Consider the following 16,244-nt stretch of genomic DNA (forward strand, 5'->3'; position numbering starts at 1 on the left):
TAAATGACCGTGATAATCAAGGATATCACTGAACTGTATCCACGGAATCATTTTTTTCAAAACGTTTTGTTCGTTTCCATTGGTTGTGCCTGGAGAGTCGACACTTACTTTGGGTGTCGGGGAATGCATACTGATTACCACACCTTTGTCGGGGAATGATATCTCTAGTGCACGCCACAAATCATACAATTTGTTTATCAGCGGTGTGCGTAATCCATATAGCTTTTGTCTGATTATATGTACCTCACCAGTGACAGACCAAATGTGCACTGGTGTCTGGTGAAACGAGAAAAATGACATTTGCACTTATCCACAAGTAAAAGAAGCCCAAACTCATTGACTGGAATATACATTAGCATTGAACGGCTAATGGTAAAACTAATATAAAAATTCCCAATTTCCGACTGAAAAAATTGGCCAGGCACCAGTGCAATGCATGCAATATAGCAGCTTATGTTATAACAGTTTGAACCTTTCTTCGCCCCACTTTAGAGTGTCTGAAACACAGTCACTGGGATCATGCGATCCAAAGTAATTTGGGGAAAAGAGATCCCCTTCAGATGGGTGTTATCAGTGACTACACCTGAATACATGGAGTTGTCTGGGGACCATGGGGCCCTCTTTCCCCTTAGGGGTCGCCCTCAGTGGGCTTCCTGACTGTGCACCATCTCTTTCTAGTGCACAGTCAGTGCACCCTTTTGCAGGTCCTTTACCTATGCACGTATGTCTACAGTACAGCACCGGCGCAAAGCAAAGTGGTTCTTTATTTACATGTAGCCAAACCCCCAAGTAAGTATAGCCACGCCCTCTAATGATCGCAATTGCACAATCTGTTTTTCCAATGGATATGAACAAGCCGCTATGGACCTTCTGTGATACCAAAATACCCCGAGCCCAGAAGACAGGTGCACACGCTCTTTAGGCCACCAGGAACGCTGTGTAATAACTTAGGGACTGATTCACAGAACTAACTTAAGACAAAATCCTAAAGTTACTACTTTTGGTATTCACAGAAGTTAGGATTTTGTCTCAAGACAGACTTAAGACTTAAGACAGAATCCTAACTTAAGTCTGTCTTAAGTCTGTCTTAAGACAAAGTCCTAACTTCTGTGAATACCAACAGTAGTAAATTTAGGATTTTGTCTTAAATTAGTTCTGTGAATCGGGCCCTTACAAGCCCTGCTGTGCTGAGGCCAAATTAGGTTGGTATTAGTAACCACTTACAACTGCTTATCTAGGGAAAACAATCTTTTCATACTCCACACTGCAGTGCAGGTTTTTTAAAATTATTTTTCTTCGTACATTTTGAAACTGGAAATTAAGACAGAACTACTTTGAAGACGGGTATACTATCTCAGTCATTCAGTTTCTTAAACAACTCTAATAACAAGTCTCCTTGTCAGTAACACAAATGCAATATGCAGAGGCAGAAAACTGAAAGTCTATGACCCCTTGAAATGAAACACAGACTTGTGTTTTTTTACATCTTGCATATTTTCTTTGAATACCGATATTTTCATGTAGGCATAATTATGCCCCATTGATTTCGTACTCGCGCACCACAGACAGAGCCTAGAAGTTGGGATAAACATATCCAAGGGTGTTGTGTAGCACCAGCTATCAGATTCAGCATGGCTGCTACTGGGTCAGTTTAAAATGATTTTATTGTCTTTCTTTACTTTGATCTGTGATTGGAAGGTCACATGACAGGGGCAGGAGCTGCTAAACAGTTCAAACAACCAAACTTCCTTGGCACATCTGCTGGGTACAGCAAGAAGCCAAACAAGATGCACTGCAGGCGGCATTGTGCCGTACACACACACTTTCACCATAGTGCAATGGCGCGTGCATGATGTCTAGAGTAGGGCTTATAATAGAACGGCAAATCCTATACTAAGACACACTTTAAAGCTTTTCAAAATGTGTGTATGTGTGCTGTACATTACAGCACACAAGTAAAAGTAGAAATGTTTTCAGAAAATAACACATTTCTCAGACCTTGCAACTGCCTCAAAAATGTGTACATTTTGGTGCATTTGTGTTACTGACAAGAAGACTTGTTATTAGAGTTGTTTAAGAAACTGAATGACTGAGATATTATACCCTTCTTCAAAGTAGTTCTGTCTTAATTTCCAGTTTCAAAATGTACGAAGAAAAATAATTTTAAAAAACGTGCACTGCAGTGTGGAGTAGAAAAGATTGTTTTCCCTAGATAAGCAGTTGTAAGTGGTTACTAATACCAACCTAATTTGGCCTTTTTAGTAGATAGGGATATGCACCAAAACCTATGGGTGGTTGCTTGGGAATGCCCGTGAGCCATCCATGGAACACCCCCTTGTAGCAAAGTAGGGCAAAGCACTACTATGTGTTGCATTAGGGTTACATTCCAGTGCAATGCAAGATGTACCCTGGAATGTCAATCCCAATTCAGAGTTTTGCCCCAGTTTGTGTCACTTCTTATGACACTGCAGCAGCCCCAAGCCTTTATAATCTGGCCCTCATTTCAAATCATCTGGCTATAGGTGTCGGCAGAGAATATAAAGTGCTATGTACATTGAGAGGTCAAAGTAGGAATATGTGGGGTTCAATCTGACATTCGTCAAAGTTCTGTCCCTAAGCTTCTATTGTCACAAGTTCCTCCGTACATTTATGTGAAAGAGTACTTACGACTGATCCAAGCCCTCCATGTACAGAGTGGTTGAATTTTTCCTCCCAATCACTCATTTATATCACAATTTCCTCTGGGGAAGCAGCTGAATAGTTTATTGGAGCAGGATGTGTTTTCAAATGATTTCTCAGGAAGGGGTGACTCTCCCCCTTACATAAGTGCAACAACAAATAGAGTCACCTATGTTATGAATCTATAGATTAGTCACTATACAAACACTCTAAGTCTAAAAGCAACCATTATTGTACTCTGCTCATGTGGCATGACACAATGCATGCCATTATTAATACAATGCATGAATTGTTAAGACTCTCAATAACTGAGATTTCTCATTTCATAATATCATATACAAAATTCATGTAGTTACAGCAGTGCAATAAAATACTCATGAAGTGCAAACCATATATATAAGTTGAGGATAACCCATCACCTGTGTTCTGATGTGTGTCCTTACAAAATAAAGTGCGTGAGCAAAAGAAAAAATGTATTTATTATTTGAGCAGGGATCAAGATACATCATTGCTCTTGTTTGCGTTCAGGGTTGGGTTACGGGCTAAGGTAACCTCCAGTAGTTATCATGACGGACCAACAACTAATGAGCAACTAATGAGCAGTCACACGGGTCGGGGAAATCTTTTCTCAGATTCCAGTTGTTCATTTGTGTCTCTTGGTGTTTCCACTCATCTCAACAAGGGATTGGACCTGTAGGGTGCCTATATTTTGGTGTCCTTACTCTGCATCTCTTTTATCCTACTGTGAGTGTCAGGGGTTACCAGCCACCGATAGGTTGTACTTTAGGTATCAACTCTAGTGGAGTGGTGTGGCTCACTGGTTAGAGGCGGCAGACCTGGAAGCAGAAAACGGCCCGGGACCAGGGTTCAATTCCCGACGCGGCAGGGTCGTGGACCAGGGTCAGCGGACTCGATGATTCTCGCCTCGGTGCCTACTCTAACCAGGGATCACACTCAGCAACTCTGGGCATTAGCTTGCCTCATCTCTACAACAGCCCCCCACATTCGCCGGGGATGCCTGGTTTCACCTTGGAGATACCCAGTAGGGACCATCTCACAGGGATCGCCAGGACGGGTTCCCCAGCGGTCTACAGCGCCACAACGCCTCAGGGCAGCAGTGTGCTTTACAATACACCTACATTACTCTTTCTTCGGGCAGAGAGCTTCAGTGTGCTCGTAATGTAATTTTGGTCAGAGAAAGCATCACGGTTTTATCTCGCCCAATGATGTCGGAGTCCTTCAGAAGCTGCAGTCAATATCGTTTCAGATTGAGCTCTTAAGTGGGCCCAAGAGGAGGACAGGCTCCCAAGCGTAGCATGTTACACTCTCGATCACTATAATTTCAGACTAAATTTTTTTTATCCGTAAATAGCTTTAACTTATGTCGATATGCTAGGTGCAGTATCGTTTTTCACATACCTTTAATTCAAACTTTTTAAAGTGTTTAATATATATTTATATTGTTTACCCTTTTTCATTTTGTTTGCATAGATATATATTTATGTATATAAAGATATACATATGTATATTTAAAAAAAATCGGAAATTCACTTAATAAACAAAGTTAAAGGCCAGTTATGAATATGAATTAAATATAAACTATTAATAACATATGCAGGTTACGGACCACAATTCATAACTTATAAAAAAAGCCAAGTGCTAGATGTAGGTAAATAATTTTTACAGATTCTAAAATACAGAATTTTACCGATTCGGTATTTTAGAATCGGTAAATCTGATGTACGTAATTATTCGGTATTTTTTACCGAATCTGTAAGATTTTACCGAATCGGTATTCATTCCTATGGGCCTTGAGACCCATAGGAATGAATGCCAATTACTGAATCGGTAAATACTGATTCGGTAAAATTGGCAAATAATCAAAGGTGCCTGGGTGTCACTTTGATTCAGAAAAGGGGGTGGTGATGAACAGAGTGTCTGAATTAAGCAGACCACTCTTACCCAGTCCAAAGATCAGGGCTTGATCCATCACCGTTTTTTAGCTCACTGCATCATCCCAGCTCAGAACTTGGCTATATGCAAATTAGTCTGACCCTGGCCCAGTGCATCATGGGAACAGGGCAGACCAAACTACCAAGCCAATTCTTATACTGGGAAGGAAACAAGCTACCGGGGACCGGTTTCTGGCATTTCAGCCGTCTTCGGCCCGGCTTGCTTGAACCCTGCTGGTGCAATGAGCTAGGGACTCACATCTGAGTATACCCTTCCACGCTTATGGTGGACAAAAATGATTCAGAAAAGGGGGTGGTGATGAACAGAGTGTCTGAATTAAGCAGACCACTCTTACCCAGTCCAAAGATCAGGGCTTGATACATCACAGTTTTTTAGCTCACTGCACCATCCCAGCTCTGAACTTGGCTATATGCAAATTAGTCTGACCCTGGCCCAGTGCATCATGGGAACAGGGCAGACCAAACTACCAAGCCAATTCTTATACTGGGAAGGAAACAAGCTACCGGGGACCGGTTTCTGGCATTTCAGCCGTCTTCGGCCCGGCTTGCTTGAACCCTGCTGGTGCAATGAGCTAGGGACTCACATCTGAGTATACCCTTCAATCGCTATTTTTGGCCGTTACCGACCGGTATTTGGATACCTACATCTGGCCCACCAAATGCAATGCTCATGACTTCTCCTATATTGTGGCAGATGTAATTACAATTGTTGTAGATAATCTTACAGGTAAAATAACATATCACATTACCCTTCTCACTTTGAAAGAGATTACTATGAATGGATTAATATTTATTAGTTTGAGTAGTTGCTATTTTATTGGATTTTGTTTTTAGCCATTGTTATTCATTGGTCAAAATATTTTGAGGTCAGAAGCATTACATTATGTGTGAGATTCACAAATTCTGTGTGGATTCGACAATCCTGGAGGCTGTCTGGATTGGCAGGATCCTGAGAGGATCCAGAAATATTACAAATTTAGAATAGGAACTGCAAATCCTTCATATAAATGGGAAAAATATTCAGTGCTCTGCAGCTGTGCTTGTCCAATAGCCACATGTGGTTGTGGTTCACACAGCAGTTTGGGAATGGGACCTGGCTGAAGTCCAGTCCTGGCTTTCCAGTTCATGATGCACATGGAAAAAGGCCATGCATATCAATGGTTTCTGCTCGTGGCACAATGGAGCCCAGTGACCATCCCATGTTCTACACAGTTGTAAGTCTTCTGCAGTGGGAATTGGTTGCATACTGAAAGTCGGATGCAGGGCTAGGCTGCTTACGGCCAATTCTCCCTTTGCACTACCAACCTGTGTGTAGACGGGATTGTAAATGTGTGCCCCCTAATTCGGTTGACTAAAGTTGGTACATTTAGTGCATGAGAGTCATCTGGGTCAGAAATTCATGCTTAAGAGATTGAAATGTCCAGGTGAAAACATGGGCGCAGGACTGTGGTGTGTGTAAAGAATCAGAAAAACATGTGAGAGTGGGATGGGGTCTGTGCTCAGAAACATCATGTGGCTGAAGTGAAGGAAGTCTGGGAGAAGATCTGCTTGGATTTCATTGGTCCGTTTGTTTTCTTACGTGATCTGGAAAAGTTTGCAGCAGTTATTGTGGATGCCAAATTTTGATGAGGCTCATCAGCACTGACTCCATAATAGCTATTTTTTGTGGAGGTCTTCAGAAGGGAAGTATTACTTACAAACAATGACACCCAGCTCATTTCCTTGGAAATTAGGCTACTCCTGGATAACCTGTGATTAGCAGGAGTGTACGTCCTTGTATAATCCCCAAAGTAATGGTTTGGTGAAAAGGGTCAACAGATTAGTAAAGGGAACTATGGAAATGGTGTAGGACTTCCAATTCAGAATGCCATTAAAGATATGTTGTGGGCTCATCGCACTGCAGTAAATGCTAGCACTAGTAAAACTCCCTTTGAAATGATGTGGAGGACACAGCCTGGTACAAAGTTGGTTCCCTCTTGGCTGCAAGTATTTTAGAAATGGTAGTCTCAAGTTGGCAGTGACTAGCACGTGGCGGTCGGTGTTTCCGAACGCCACCCATCTGTCCGTCAATAAAATATGGTGGGCAGATATGATGGGTCCGATGGCAGTGTGACCGACACTGACGTGCTGTTGGTGACGGTCCAACCGTCATCCTAACCGGGCCCATAATTTGGTTCTTAGTAGTCTTTGTACTGTTCAGTTGAAAGTATACCAGCTCTGTTGACAAACGCTCTTTGATTTTGTTAAAATATTCTTGCTCTCCTGCAAAATATAAATTTTCCACGATTCCAGGTATAGAAGTCCTGCTTAGAAATATCAATAATACATCATTGACATTATATCACCCATGCCGAGAAGTGATGGTACGGTGTGAATGAACGTGTACAAATAAAATAAAGAGCATCTTGTGGAGGTGGTGTTAAAAACTACTGATACCGTGCTGTTGAAAATACTGCAGCCCTGTTGACACATGGACACTTAAAACAGATCTGCTACTACCTGGATACCTCTATGACAGGCACAGCGATCTACTGAAACAATATCAAAGGACTGCCGCCTGAGTTCAGAAGATTACATACAGATTTTCTCAGCAGGCACATTAACCCATCAACTAATGTTTCCCAAAAGGCCAGTGTCCCTAGAAAAACTTGTTGTGCAGAAGAAGTGTCAGCAAATGCCAGCTACACCTCCCTCGTCATTGACTCTTCTCCGGCCCCGTTGGCTCCTTGATGGTGCTTCTTGACAGGGGCTTGTAATGAAGCACACTGGACATGCAGGCGGTCCAGGAGTAAATGAACTGGCACCTCACCCACAACTCCTCCAGCACCTCCAGATCCACCTCTCAGCTCAAGTCCAGCTCAGAGCTTCACACGTGCTTCCAGACTGTGCTGCCATAGCTGGCACAACAAACCAAAGGAAGACCCAGGCTCAACACTACAGAACATCCCAGTGCTGAGCCATTGCCTTCTGGCATGCCAGGGGTAGTGGCATGTGCTGGAGTTAGGGTGACCAGATGTCCCGTTTTCCCAGTACGGTCCCCGTTTTAGGAGAAGTGTCCCCGTGTCTCGACACTTTTCTCCAAGTAACTCAAATGTCCCCGTTTTCAAAGAGTGTCCTGGTTAAACACAGAAATGTCCCTGTTTTTCATTGTTCGAGTTCAGCATGCGCGCGCATGCTCCCTTTGCACTGGCATTTGCTAGCCTGTGATGTTTTATTGATTTTTGTCAAATATATGCTATATTCCTTAAAAGTGTAAATGTAATAAAAAGTACTAATGCTGCTGTGTAAAGGTGAGGGGTGCCAATAAAAGACATGGGATTTGTTGTCTGTAATGATTCATCTCGGTCTGTGGAGGGAGCTGGCATTGCAGTCCTTTTTCTATGTCTATGCCAGCTGTCAAATAGTCCGACTTTTATGTCGATTGTTACCGCAAACCGTAGTTCTACTTCCATGTCTATGACCTGTCCCCTTTGTTTGTTTTGAGAATCTGGTCACCCTAGCTGGAATGAGACCCCTCCGACTGTTTCCAGCCCATCAGTGCATGTTCTGGCAATTACAATCAGTGTGTATCATTCCTTATTTCAAGGGTTTGGGGAAATCCAAACCATGACCATCCGAATCTTGGCCTTTCAGCTGTGGTTGCCAACGAGGGGTGCTACAATGTCAATGAAAGGGCAGCAGCGCGCCTAAAAGTGCCTCTCCTGCCCTGATGAAAGCCCAGCAGCCCTCCTGTGAGCTGCTTGATATAGGAGGCCTGCTGTATGGCTCTTAAAATCCATTAAATGCACAGTCATCCTAAGGCAAAGGGCTAGTGGTGTCACATCAGTGTTCTGGGCCAGCAGAGATGAACTGCTGTGTCTCCCACTTCCTCTGAGTCTGCTTTGAGCTCCATATGATCTCCCTGCTGAGAGTGCCAACAAGTAATGCTAAAGTCCATTTCTTTATAGAGGGTTCCTATGGATAACGACCCACAGTGCTTTAGCTGAGGCACAGGTACATAATAAGATCAATCTGCTCGGTGTTACACAATGTGCAGATCTGATGCAAAAATGAAGACCCAGCATGTCCGCTTTTTTAATTAGTTGTATTGGTTTTGTAAAACATTAATCATCTTTCCCGTGCACATTTTGTTGTAATCGATCACCCAGGATGTCCATTTAACCACAACACCACATTTGAATTCATTCGACAGGCAGACAAACTTGTAAAAATACAGATGGTAGATAGCTGGAACATTTACTGACTCCTATTTAATAACTGAGGGATTTCACACCCCATGCAATCTCTATGATCCTTCTAGAAATGTACATATTTGCTCTTTACTTTAACTGCTGTTCGTCTTATCTTTACCTAGAGACATGCATGGAGAAAGGCCTCAGAGGTCAGAACTCACAAATCTATCTTAAGACGCAGTACTTTGTAGGAAAAAAAGGATGTAGCACTAAAATAGAGACTGTTGTCTTGGACTAAAATATATGTGGCCAACAATTGAAACTACAGTAACTTGTGTCTCCATTATGAATGAGAGGGTTTACACCGTATACAATCTCACTTGCCCTAATAAAAATATACCTAGATACAGAGTAGGTCTTCCTCTTTAGTTTTTCTGCTGCATTAATTTTAGGCTACATTTCTATAATGCCGGAATAATCTTGCATAATTTTGCACTGTGCTTATTATGGGAAATTCCCCAAATGATGCATTTATGCCATGTAGTGTAATTAAACCACTTTCACGGCAAAATGTTAGTGCAGGTGCAGGGAAGAACATTAGAAGAGCACACAATTCCTATAACTTGTTTTCGCATAATTGCAAAAACTTTTTGGATAATTGGGTGGAATTCCATGTAATTCTGCAAAATCAACATTTAAGGCTATATTTTCCAGGAGGCAAAGGTACATTTTCGACAAAAAATGGCATAAAAAACAAGAATGCCATGAAAAATGTCTGCCTGGGTTCTGGTAACTCACATTGTTCCTGCGTTTCTGTGCTATAATTTTGTCACAAATGCACAGACGTTGACTCATCAAACTGCCAGGGGTAGCCAAAGTGACATCACATGCCATGTGACCCCTGCCTGATGTCACAGGAAGTGACATCACATGAACTTTGACCTGATGACTTCACAGGAAGTCACACCACCTGCCCTTTGAACCACCCTGATGGTGTCACAGGAAGTGGCATCACCCAAACTTTGACCTGGTGACATCACAGGAAGTGACATAACCTGCCCTTTATGCCCCTATGAAATCAAAGAAAGCAACATTGCATGACCTTTGATTTGGTGCTATCACAGGATGATAAGCATCTAAGTTTTGGTTACTTACATCTCAAATAGTGTACAACAATGGAGAATACACTAGTCAAGTTGAAATCACTTATTACCAATATCAAATAACATGATGGAGCAGAGATTGGAATTCAAACTCTCTTATTTGTAGGGGTGGGTGCATCTTAATCATGTGTAGAGTGCCCACACATATAATCCTGCTGGTGTAACGTAAAGTGTTACGTTACGTTTGTGAATTGTGCTAATATATCTACGTGATGTACTTTAAGTTACTGACAATTGGTAAATGAAGAAATGCCAACCTGAAGAAAATATGTTGTGAAGTTCTACACTATCCATGTACTAAATGTGATAATGTGTTAATAATTCATTCCATAATTAGGTAAATGTTTTAGCCAAAATGTAATATAGTTATGGACATTCATAATGCTTAAATGATACATTCCTATGTTATGTTACCCAAAGTGGCAGGCCTGAAATGCAACCCCTCTCAATTTAGAAATAATGCTCTGAATTTCATGCGCACTGTGGAAGCTGATCTTTCTCATATATTGCATTGCAGGTGGAAAAGCATTCGTTAGGCAAAATATTGTCTTTGTTTAAGCAGCTTGGACAGAAGAGATGAAGTTACAATCAAATGACTCAAAGGCGAATGTGGGAAGATGCTGGTTTTACATGGAAGAAGGCATGAGAATCAAGTCTAAATTGCTTCAAATGGAAGTACATGAAGAAGGAAAGAAGTGGATAAGTACTCTCATAACCGGACCCATTGTGGAACACGTGCAAAGCTGTGCATCATGGGAGATCTAACTGTGGATAACTGATTGTTGGAATTGGGGAAAGTGCCCCACATCTTTCTTGCCTTTGGAGAAGGAGCATCTCAGAACAAGCTCTTTCTTTTGATGGTGGCTTTATGCTACCTGGCTTATCTCGACATTGGAGAGACTTTTAGGAAGACTCCACGACTAATGCTTTTTTCCTCTGGCCTCAAATTGCTTATCCATTAGTGCAGGGATGTTATCTTAGCAATAGAGTAGGGTTACATTTCATGCTTTTATTCACCAACCCCGGATACAGGGAAATTTGGACTTTTGCTTCCTAATCATCTGTATCCTCTTTCTTGAATTGTTTTAACCTTGTTGCACCATCTGAATTTAGTGATTATTGTGTTTCCTTTGTATTTCTATACACTTGTGTTGAGGAGCATTTATGTCCAACTATTTCTGGTGTTCTAATAAAGCAAACTAACCTTTATAAATTGTCCTTTGGTTATTATGTGTTCAGAAGCTGTTGTTAAGTTGATTTTGTACTTACTAATTATATTCTTCCCTTTAAAATGTCCTACTGCTAAAAAGATCCATCGGAAATTGTCTCTAGAAAAGTCCAGAACTAATTTATTGGCCCCTTTTCACTTACACAATGGGAAGGTTGATGGGTTCCTATAATGCTCAAAAAAAAGTTCACTTTACCCTTTGTTTTAGAAACTAAGAGTACATTGTAATTAAATCCAAGTCTTGGAACGTAGATGACAGAGCTATTTAATGCAGTTCAAATGTTCCTACCAACCTTCCTTTCCATGAGGTATGCATACTTCTAAACCTATGGAGCCATTGAACCTTTCCAGGTTTTCTATCATGAATTTCTTCTGCAGAAACCATGTACATCCCTAGTACAATACACTTGTGTTGATCAATATATCTGCATTAACAATTTAAAGAGTGTTACGAAAATGTGGGCAGGTGTTACTCATATGGATGAATGATACTGCTGCCATGTTGATACTGCATCACTGATAAGAAGATATGCTGCTGTTCAGCTTTCATGGAAAAAAGAAGGTGCTGATTGGACGGATAGACAGAGATCAACAGTTCACATGCTCCAATCTAGAATTGTATTTGCTGGTATGAGCTGGTTCTAGTGATGACAGGAGCATCCTCCGATGTAGAGACTGACTTAAGGGTAAGTTGATGTTCAGCTCATCTGAAATCCAGAATATGCTGATAGGGCCACAGATATGAAATACAGATCTCAGAATAGGATACGGGCTGGTACAAAGAATAGTTGCTGTACTGATAATTGCCAGTACGGATAAGAGAACAAATAGGTGGACAGCAAGTGCTTGACTACAGGAAATCAAAGTGGCTAAACATGTTTTGTAATACTGGTTCCATATTTCTACACCAGACAAGCTGATGTGATGAGGCTGCGTATCTACTATAACAGAAAGAAATTAAATGGGCCACAAATTGGTGTTTTGCCAATAGTGCTTACAGGCATGGTGGCTGCTCTCTTCTTGCCCCTGGTGACCTTTGCGATCACTGGCAGATATCCTCAGGTGGCACAGGCCTCAAGGGGAATAGAGACTTATTGAGGAGTAACTGTTGTTTGCCTGGCCATCAGGAGAGGGCCTTTACTGCAGGGCTGCATCGTAGCTGCTGTCTCTGTGCTCCTGCATTGGCTATTGGCTTCTGTGATCACTGGCAGATTTCTTCAGGTGGCATATGCCTCAAGGTAAAGAAAGACTGATTGAGGAGTAACTGTTGTTTACGGCTGCTTCTCTGAGGCCACTTCTCTGAATGAGGGAAAGGACCAGCTCATTTTTTTAGAGGATACCTCCTGTGGCACATGTCAGCAAATCTATTGATGGTTTAATTCAAATTTAGCTGCTTAACCTCATTAGGTTTACAAGCCATTATCATTAAATCACTGAGTCTCTTGTCTCCACATTTATTGCGCACATCATTTTTTTCCCTTTTAATACAGGAGAAGAATCTCTCATTACCAGCAGTAGTAATAGGTAATGTAAGAACTAGATGTAAACGATCTAAAATCTAAGAAAACGCTCTTGGTAGACACATGAGATCCTGCCTGACAGTGAATACCTGGCAATTTCTTGTCTCTAAGACATGATTTTGAAGTTTCCAGTTCAAAATGTAGAAGAGTTCAATCTGCTACAGCCTCTGGGTATTTGTCAACAATAACTAGTGCAGAGGAAAAGTCCAAACAATTTGCAGCTTTTAGATCGAACATTCCAACATTTTACAGACCTCCTAACTGCACACTACAGTGCGAAATACTCACACTCACAGACAGACATGCACACACAAACAAACTGACAAGAAGAGATTGCAGATATGCATTGTAATGACAATCTGTTGCACAGACATGCCTACCCGGATCAGTTGCGTAACTTAAATGATGGGGGCCACTGCAGAATCTCTGAGGTATCTCTCCTATATCTCAGAGATATTCATTGATCTTGGGCGGAATGGGCCCCTTTGAAGGGTATGTCACACATGGCCCAGTCCTGAAGGACTGGGGCATGTGTGACAACCAGGGTACGAATTACAAAATAAGTGCCCTCCTCAGCACTGAAACACTGAGTCTGCGATGGCTGATTCACAACTACCACAAAACAGAAAGGAAAGTGCACCCATACATGCAGATAGGTCACTAAAACAGTAGTGACAACATCAAATAAAGGTACTGAAATAATTAAGTAAATGATACATAAAGCTATTCTTTGACCTTTACACACTTCACATACCAACCACCAAGAAGTCACTTTTTATTTATTAGCTTCACAGCGGATCTTGTTTTTATTGCAAGGGCATATTGATGCTAATCAAAATTGTTCTTAGTAGTCATACAATTAAATAAAGCCCCATGAAGAGAAACGACCTTGATGTATTCGCCTAAAGTCTTGTAGGGTATTTACCAGCCATCTGTGATACGACTTTGAATCCCAGAGCTTGGCACCCCCACAAACTGGCAAGAGTGTTTCCCCTTTCACCTATGATACTGACAGCATGAAAGGAACTGACAGACTGATGGACCCTTGCTGTCTTGTAAAAGTGAAATGCGTGCATCTGCAGAGGAGGGACTTGCAGGGGTACCCATGTGCTGGAAACTTACTGCTATTATTTCTATTACTCGGGTGATAGTGCCTTCTGTGCTAAAGGAAGATGGAAAGTTGGTAAGAGCAAAGTCCTGTTTGTTTTGTTACCGGGAGCCGATATTGCAACGCTGCTGTAAAATCGGTCCCCAGTAGCAAAACTGGCTCCCACCCTTCTAGCCTCCTGTGGAAAGCCCGATGTCCGTTATGCCCAGTCTGGCCCTGTAGGTCAGTGCTCACTGTGCCATCTCTGCAGATGGAGGTATCAGGAGTACCAGTGATATAGGGCTCCACCTGCCCCCGAACTGCAGCCAGTGCATCGTTGGTAGAACAAGGCTCAAAATCACATTTACAGTGCTACCACGAAACACTGACACAATAGCATAACTGTAGTATACTTGGTTTCTTTATTTGATTTTCCCGGTAAGGGAGGGAGATGTGTAGTATACTTGTGATCCTCACAAGATGGCCACCTGTAGTCATTAGTCCTTCCTTCGTGTTCTCACCTCCCCAGCCTCCCAGAATACCTGTGTGCATTCTACCTTGTACTGTTTGAGAGTTCTACTCTTGTCAGTTGATGTCTGGTCAGCTGGCGAGGTGTGCACTCTGCTGTGTTTTTAATAACCCTATCTTGCAAATACAAAGAAGTGCCCCACCGCCTACATAATCACTTTACAAAAATAAAATTTTCATATTTATTGACTATATAAATAACCTTGTTTTCCTTGGAAGATCATCCAGCGACCTGTTACTTAACGAAAGGTTTGACGAATAGCCATAGGTTGGTCCACTGGCTCACTACCTTTCAGATGCTCTCTTCATCTTTAGGACTCTCAACAGCCCCCTCCCATGAGCCGACCCACTCCTGTCACTCACATTGCCGGCCATGCCTGGGAGAGGCTGAACTCAATCATGAGATGGGCTTGGTAAGCAGTATAACTGAGCAATGCCCAGATGGTGGCTCTTTACACATCTTGCAGAAGTAGATGTATCATCAAAAAGGGATAACTTCAAAGAGGGACTTCTTCTTTGTCAGTCACCAAAGTCTAAACCTGAACAATACTCATGTGGGCTGATCAAAAATGTGGCAAACGAGCAATTGCTAAGGTGAGGCAGGCTGGCACAAAGCAACCAATTTATTGAGGGGCTGACCCAAAGCCCCTTTTGGTCTAAAAACCGCCCTGAACCATGAAACTAAATAGCACAATCCTCTCAGACATTGGTGGGTTCATGGCTGCACCCAGTGAAGCCCCAAGGAACATGCCTGAGGTGGAGCTTCAAACCAAAAGTTGTGGTCCCATAATAGTTTAAATGGAGGTGGGAATGACACTTCAGTTGTAGTAGATTTCTGATCCACTAAGCAAGGTTTAGCAGTGTAGCGAGGACACCATATTCAAGAAAGCACTGCCCTGTTCTCTTTATTACCATTGGTTCTTACTTAGAGCCAGTGGAGTAGCTAGACCTACTGGCACTGAAGCGGACCCTAAGTTTGCCGCCCATTGCAGGCGGGGGCGACGGACAACTTGTTCGCAGGTGGATGGTGGTAGTCGACAGACACTACCTGCTCATCTCCACCGCCCCCAAAAAACAGTGCGGCCCAGAGCGGATCGCCCACTGTAGCTATGCCACTGCTTAGAGCTAGTTGTCTGTGTCTGGTTCGGGGTCCATGCTGTCAGATATCAGCTGGCCTAAGTGCAAAGAAACTATTTTCAGACTACGACTTCAGAAGCAAAAAAGCTGTTCTAGCGAAATCTTCAAAATCTACAACGAACTGGTAGCCACCAAAAACTAATCAACGTGCCCTGATTCCGATCCAAAAATAAGAGGTCAACTACTATTGAACTTAATGTGCTCCATTACATTTTTAGGTCGAGGGATCTGTCGCTTCTCACTACGAAGCAGTGAGGGGCGGAGTCCCGAAGAATTAATGTTTTGGAGTTAGGGGCTTTGAACCCGCCTCTATCCTCCATTCTCCTACATTGGCTGGCTTCCTAAACGGAGGCCAGCCATTGGAGGAGAATGGAGTCACTCCAATAAAGCCCCATCTCTTTCGGATTCCGGGGCGTGTATTTTTAGGTTATTTCTACCTGTGACGTCATCTGTCACTCAAACGTAAAAACACACGCCCCCGAATGCGAAAATGACCATGCTTTCTCTGAGGCATTTCTCTTTGCCTCGGAGAAAGACGGTGATGGTTTCCAGAGCTGCTCTGCTCGTCCCCCCTTCCCTCCGCCCTCAGCTCTCCTTCATCCTGCTCTGCCCCCCCTTACCTCCGCCCGCAGCTCTCCTTCATCCCACTCCCCCCTCCCTCCGCCCGCAGCTCTCCTTCGTCCCGCTCCCCCCTCCCTCCGCCCGCAGCTCTCCTTCGTCCCGCTCCCCCTTCTCCCTCAGCCTGCAGCTCTCCTTC

At 42.7% G+C, this 16,244-nt stretch overlaps 1 protein-coding gene across 1 annotated transcript in view; it reads right to left on the reverse strand.

Annotated features, from left to right (window-relative positions):
* The window catches only part of FAM3D (FAM3 metabolism regulating signaling molecule D), a 393,825-nt gene that overhangs the window by 306,256 nt on the left and 71,325 nt on the right, over positions 1-16,244 (reverse strand). The gene's annotated exons all lie outside the window — the stretch shown is intronic.

Source organism: Lissotriton vulgaris, chromosome 9, assembly GCF_964263255.1.
Source record: "Lissotriton vulgaris chromosome 9, aLisVul1.2, whole genome shotgun sequence".
In the NCBI taxonomy this organism is placed as follows: Eukaryota; Metazoa; Chordata; class Amphibia; order Caudata; family Salamandridae; genus Lissotriton; species Lissotriton vulgaris.